Source organism: Mus pahari, chromosome 1 (assembly GCF_900095145.1).
Source record: "Mus pahari chromosome 1, PAHARI_EIJ_v1.1, whole genome shotgun sequence".
In the NCBI taxonomy this organism is placed as follows: Eukaryota; Metazoa; Chordata; class Mammalia; order Rodentia; family Muridae; genus Mus; species Mus pahari.
Window position 1 is genome coordinate 36,222,079 of NC_034590.1, and position 6,465 is coordinate 36,228,543.

Genomic DNA, 6,465 nt, shown 5'->3' on the forward strand with positions numbered 1-6,465 from the left:
AAAACAAACAAACAAACAAAGAAGTCAAACTAGGTTTGGTGGTGCACACTGTTAATCCCAGCCCTGGGGAGGCAGAAGCAGGCGAGCTCCTTCGGGTTCAAGGCCAGCCTGATCTCTATATAGTAAATTCCAGGCTCCTACACAGTGAGTCTCTAGCTCAAAACAAACAAAGCAAAAAGGGAAAGGCAGCCCTTTCATGAAGTGTTTTATGTTTTCTTCTAGCAGTTTCAGGGCTTCAGATCTTAAGTTCTTTGATGTTTGAATCAGGTTTTGTGCATGGGGAGAGATAGGAATCTAGTTCCTTGTTTTTTGTTTGTTTTTTGGTTTTGTTTTTGTTTGTTTTTCAAATAAAGATACCCCTGTTCCCAGTATAATCTGTTGACGAGGCTCTCTCCCATTCCCAATTGTCTTACTTTCTTTTTATTGTCGTTGTGATTGAATACTTGTTGTGGGGCACTCATCAGAGAAGACTGCTCAGACATGGGTTTAAGCCAATAGAAGGCCTTTATTAGCTAGCCAGTGACTACACTGAGTGTTCAGGATCTTAGTGGAGCAGGGAGCCTTTTTCAGGGTGATCTTTTAAGCACACACACACACACAAGTCATACTTCAGTTAACAGGAACAGTTAGACAGAAGAGAAGCTACAAAAGCTAAACAGCAAGACTGCGCTCATCTTGAGACTTTCCAGAGCCATTTGGGCTTTGAGGGGTCCGGCCTTTGTTTTAGTTTTGGCAGGTAGGTGGTGGTGTGTCTACAGGGTGAGTTTTGCATGGGGTCAGTTGTGCTAAGGTCTGGGGCTCTGTAACATATTTTTTCTTCTTTTAACTCTTCTCTTTCATTGGGTCACAAGGAGGCTGCTTTTAGCCTGCCATCTCACCTGGAAGAAGGATGTCTTTTGAACTATAGTTGGTATATGTGTGTTGTTTCCTTAACCTATACCCCTCAAAACTTCCTCTTCTTCAAGGATAATACACAGTCTGTATACTGGGTCTTTTTTTTTTTTTTTGTCTGTATTAAATATCTGCCAATTCATCCTTGTGCTGGTTGGGTTTTGTCTCTTTGTTTGTCAACTTTACACAAGCCAGGATCATCTGGGAAGAGAAACCTCAATTGAGACAATACTTGGTCTTTGGGCAAGTCTGTGGCATTTTCTTGCTTAATGATTTATGTAGGGGGCCTAGACTACTGTGGAGTGTACCAATCTTGGATAGGTGGTCCTGGGTTATATAAGAAAGCAAGCTGAGCAAGCCAGGAGCAAGACAGTGAGCAGCATTCCTCATGGTCTCTGCTTCCATTCCTAATTCCAGATTCCTCCGTTGGCTTTATCCGTGATGAACTACAACCTGTAACCTAAAATAAACCTTTTCCTCCCAAAGTTGCTTTTGGTCATGGTATCTTTATTATTGTTGCTGTTGTTGTTGTTATTATTATTATTATTTTATGTATGTGAGGACACTGTTGCTCTCTTCAGACACACCAGAAGAGGGCATTGGATCCCATTTCAGATAACTGTCACCCACCATGTACTTGCTGGGAATTGAACTCGGGACCTCTGGGAAAGCATTCAGTGCTCTTAATCGCTGAGCCGTACCTCCAGCCCAGGTCATGGTATCTTTATTACAATAATAGTAAGCAAACTAGGGCAGACTCTTCCCTCCTGTTTGGAGGAAGATTTTAAAAGACACTTGTGTTCAAAGCTGAATGGGATGTTTTACGGGAGCTTGGAAGGTCAGAATGTTGAGAGACATGTGGACAATGAAGACCTGGCTTGTGACGTTTCAAAGAGAAGTTGGAGACTTCATTGGGGCTGTTCCTGTGACAATTTTTAGTAAGAGTCTGGGTTCTGGTCAGCTAGGGCTAAAGAGTCAGCTGTGGTTAACAATGGACTGAAGTGAAAACTTGGTTTTTCTAGATTAATGGATGCTGGTTAGCTGGAGCTGAGAAATCTAACGTTACTAAAGGTTGATCAGAATTATTAAGATGAAATCTGGGAGTATTTCCTCGGGGTTATCACACAGAAACTGTGGTCTGTGGTGGTTGAGACTGCATCTCATGCTAGTAGCTAATCATGGTAACAGCTTCCATATGGTTCTGCATTTGGTGTCACAGAAGCTGCAAGATTGACAGGGAGTCTGAAGATCATTAGTGAATCCCTGAGGACAGATATGGAGCTACACAATTTGATTTACCCTGCTAGATGTTGATTTTTGCCTTCATCATAGTTGTGCCCTGGTTCTCCCACTTGTAATGAGAAAGTATCTAACTTTTATTTTATTTTACAGAAACTCAAAGTTGAGAGACTTTGGACTTAGAGATGTTGGGTATTTTAAAGAGACTGAACTTTTAAAATGTTTGATTTTTTTTAAATAGTATGGGACTTTTAAAGTTATATTTTATATTAAACCATGATTTGGGGGATAAACAATAGAAAAGGTTATGGTTTAATGGTGACAGGTTTGTGTCAAATTGACAAAGGGTCAATTGTGCTTGTGAATTTCTTGTCAACTTGATATAAGCTAAAAAACAAACAAAACAACAACAAAAACCTCAAAAGAAAAAATTCGCCTATCAGATTGACCTGTCTACAAGTCTGTTGAGGATTTTCACGATTGTTGATTCATGTGGACAGCCCACTGCGTTTTGTTTTTTATTCTGGGCTCTAGAGATTAAGCTCAGAACCTCATCCTTATGTAGCAAGCACTTACGGACTGAACCATCTCCCCAGCCTTCTCATTGCATTGGGTTTTGTTGATGTTGTTGTTGAGATTTTTTGTTGGTTTGTTTTATTTCAAACCTCGAATCATACTTTCCTGAGACTGTTCTCATGTGAAATGTGCTTTCTTACATTTTTGATCTGGTGTAAGACACTTTCCCAACACATTGTGTTCCTATTGTTCTGTATTCTCAGCTGACTTTCTCTTGCCTTCCTTCTTGTCTACTCCAGGATGCTTCATCCTCAGCAGTTGTCCTCAGAGTGGACCCTTTTCTGCAAGAGAAGGCTCCATATACTGTTTCTCCAAAGGCCCTTCAGTCCCTTTACTCAGTCCTTCCCTCCGCCAACACACACCTTATAAGGAGCCTCTTCAACCCAACTAGCTGGATCTTCCCGTAAACACCCTGGGCTACTCTGGAGTTCTCTGGATGCCTCACTGATTCCTGACACTGATACCACAAGCACTTCAGGGTGATGAACTTGTTAGTGTCCTATGCTCTATCTTGGAAAGCCCGAGGACATAATTTCCCTTAGATATGTTGCTGATGCTTCTCTTGGGTGGTTCTGGGGATTTTCTGTTTGTTTCCTCTGCTTTAATATGTTGTTGTTTTATCTGTTTTATGAGGACTAAAGAACTGTTGTGGCTTGTCATCTTTGCTGAATTATCCTCTAATACACTTTAAAATGCTTACATGTTTTCTTGAAAAGCACATACCCAGCCAAAGGCATCATTTTGCAGCCATCAAGTACCGCCGGTTCTAGCCATGTCTCTTGTATGCACACTGTTACCACAGCCCTAGCTTCTTGCCCATGCAGTGCCACCCCAGTAGTGGCTGTTTTTAAAATACTCAGTCAGGTCGCTGTCACTTCTCAGCTCAGTTTCCAATTTTCAAGATCGGGAACCTGGGCTGTTGTTTCCCTGTGAGCTCCTCTCCATTGGGTTAGGCCGCCTCAGACACCCTGGCCTCAGATGCTTACCTCACAGGATTCCTGCTGCTGACCTTGAGTTTCACCTTCACTCCAGTTAGTCTCTGCTCAGATGCCATCGATGCAGTAAGGCTGTCCTTGATTTCACCTAAATCTTTATTGATAAATATAATTACTCTTCTCATTCCATTCCTTACTTCCTTTACAGTACCTTCAAACCATATTATACATTTTATATGTATATACACATGTATATACATATACATATATGTGTATATATACATATCTTTGTTTGTTTGTTTGTTTGATTCTTTCTTTCTTTCTTTCTTTCTACTCATTTCAATAAAATGACATGAACCTAAAGAACATTCGACTCTTATGAGTCCTGATTCAGGTCCAGCACAAAGCTGGCACTCAATAAAAATCTGTTAATGGAATGAGTGACCAAATAAAACATAAAATATCTAGCACCCAATAGGTATTCAAGAAAAAAAAAAACATTCTCTCTCTCTTTCTCTGTCTGTCTGTCTTTCTTCTGTCAATGAAAAGAAACTAATCTCTCTAGAGAATGCCAGTGTTCTCTAATATAGAAAAATTAACAATGGAAACAGATGTGTAATTAGACATGCAGCTTAAAACATTAACACAAAAGCCCAAAGCTGGGGATGGTCTAATACACCAAACACAGTAGTGAAGATGAGAATCTAAGAAGAGGCTGCAAAACCTGTCAACAGACTGACTTCTGTCACCCCAAACTCCCAAACACACACTCTGAAACACTGACACATAATGAGAACATACTCAGAGACAGGGCCTTAAGACAAAAAAGTCAGGGTGTTAATCAGGTAGGATCAATGTTCTTAGAAGAAAGTCCTGCCTTGTGAGAATATAGCAAGAAGGAAGCTATTGGCTAAAGATACTGGGAGCCCTGGTGGGAAACATCTTTGAAGCTGAGTCTGGTAGCACAGGACCTTAATACCATCTATTGATAGGCTCAAGTTCAAGGCCAGCAGCTCAGTAAAATCCTGTCAATAAAGGAGTTGGGGGCTATAGTTCAGTGATAAGTCACCTGCTAAGTACATGGGGAATCTGGAGTTCCGTTCAATAGCTAGCACAGCAAGGAAAAAAGGGGAGGGAAACACAAAATCCGTCTTTACCGAGCCTTGATCTTGTGCTTCTCTGACTCCATCTCTGAGATAATACATTTTTGTTGTCTAGATCAGGGTGCCTGGTGCAGCCTAATGCAGCCAGAGAGGAATCAGTAGCAGTAGCTCAGACAGCAACCCAAGTGCCTAAGTGGACTAGTACAACTAGATATGCAGAATATGGCATTTAAAAATTATCCAGAAAGATAACAAATCTAGAGTTCCCCCATTTTTCAGTTTTTGCTGACATGCATAAAAGATGCAGATTCTAAGAAAATATGAATAATACCCCCTCACCCCCCCAAAAAAGAGCACAAGTGTTTGAAGTCTTTTAGGGGTAAATCCATTTAAGGTAGAAAAGTAGCAGAATAGTCATAAAAGTTAAATACGCACCAGTGTTTTTTCATGAGTAGTTCAATTGAATTTACATGTCAAAATACATTTAGGGCTCTGACTCTAGGACCAGCTGGAGAACATACACACACCATATTGGTGATGTCATTACACTTGTCTGCATGATGACTGTGATTTGTGAGCTCACGTCAGTTTCCCTCTGACATTCATGATAAAAATGTTGGGTTTGGACCACTATTTTTCAAAGTATGGGGCATGGAATACCACTGGCCCCCTCCCATCAGAGTCTGCTTCAGTTCAGAGGCACAGCAAATCTAGACATACCCTATGCTGTGTTGAAGTTGGGCAGCTCTTTGCAACTAAGTGGCAGATTCTCATTTTCCACAACCTAGTGTATGAATGAAGGGAAAAGGAAAAGAAAGGAAAAGAAAAGAAAGGACATGACTACTCTTTAGTAAGGCAGAGAAATCTGGGAGAGTTCAGAGTAGACTTGACCATGAGCCATGTGAGGAGAGCAGGGTGGGAAGGGAGAGAGGAGAGAGGGGAAGTAGGTGTAGCAGCCAAGAGGACAAAAGGTGAAAGAGGATCAGGTAACCAAAATGGCTGGATCATATAGAGAAGAGCCTGGAAGGGCAGTCCAGTCCCTGGGTTGGAGAGTTCATGGGTAGAGGGTTGAGTACGCTAACCATAACAGGTCCCATAAAAGCTAGGGACTGAGGGACGCTGAGAGAACCTGGAAGCCAGGTATGCTATATGTTAAATAGGCACCTGACCTATTAGTCCCAGGGTTTGACATTTAACAGTGTGTAGTTCCCACTGCTGATGGGGTCTTCTCTCCTTGGAATTCTGATAACTTACCTGTTGAATAGCATCATCGTACATGAGGATGGAAAGGGGTGTGGGGAGACCACTTGCTTAATTTAAACTTGCTTGCTTTTCACTTAAAGAGAGGAATAAAATCAGAAAAGGAGACTGGGGATTCTTGTTTGCCACCCAGGATCATCTGTCCCAGCCACTCAGCACAAGCCAGGTCTCAGAACCTCAAGGAAACCGGGGTTAAGTCAACTGATGGCAAGAGGTGAAAGAAAATCTTCCCTCCTTTGACAACGGTCTGCGTCGAAGCCTAGATCTTTGGGTGTTCCAGTGTGGATGCCCCTCAACATGCAGACAATGGTAGTAGTGAGCCTCATGGTGCTTGGGGGGTCTGTGCAACACTTTCGCCTAAATAACAAAACAACCACCACCAGCAGAAGGAGCACCACACACACACACACACACACACACACACACACACACACACACACACACACACAGAGTGGCTCACA